Here is a 731-nt window from a genome sequence, read left to right as displayed (position 1 = left end):
TTCCTCACCAGATTTCAGTTACCTTTTTCTTAAATGTTTGCTTGGTTGCTGCATACCTTTCTGTGGTGTTTGGCCAGAGTGTGCTGATTAACGTCTTAAAGTTTTATATCTATCTAGGCTGTCCTCTTCCTGGTCCTTTGGCTAGAGAGAAGACTTTTCATGGACTTTTTTGTCTGCACCTGTTGGCATTTCCAGGTTCCTGGCTTCCCCCGCACTCATTTGGCTTATATGAGCCAAAAGAAAACTCAGGGAACTCACTGCTCTATCATTCCTCAGGCCCCAAGTTCCTAGCTCATCTAGCTTCTTCATCTCCAATTTCTTGTGTTTTGTTTTTACATGGGTTACAGGGTTTTAGGCGTACTTAACAGGTTGAGTAGAAAAAAATACACCTACTCCAAGTTGCCAGAAGTGGAAAGCATAATGCTTCTTTCTTTCCCTGAAGGGCGAACCTCTGACCAGCTTGGTTAATACACCTTACTTGTATTAGCCCAGTCAAAATGGCATTAAAATTTCATTCTTGTATAACCATCTAGAAAAAATGGCTGGTCCTAGATCATGGATAAATGATTATCCATGATCATGATTTATCATTGGATAAATGTGGTCCTAGATCATGAAGATAACTACCATTTATTTGAGTACACCGATCTACAAATTCCTTACAGTGGCCCAGCAGGCCCAAGGTGGTGAATATAATTGGTCTCTGTAAATGGCATGAAAATGCCCTTGTC

The sequence above is a fragment of the Physeter macrocephalus genome, chromosome 11 (genome assembly GCF_002837175.3).
Source record: "Physeter macrocephalus isolate SW-GA chromosome 11, ASM283717v5, whole genome shotgun sequence".
NCBI classification, from domain to species: domain Eukaryota; kingdom Metazoa; phylum Chordata; class Mammalia; order Artiodactyla; family Physeteridae; genus Physeter; species Physeter macrocephalus.
This window is presented reverse-complemented; position numbering follows the sequence as displayed.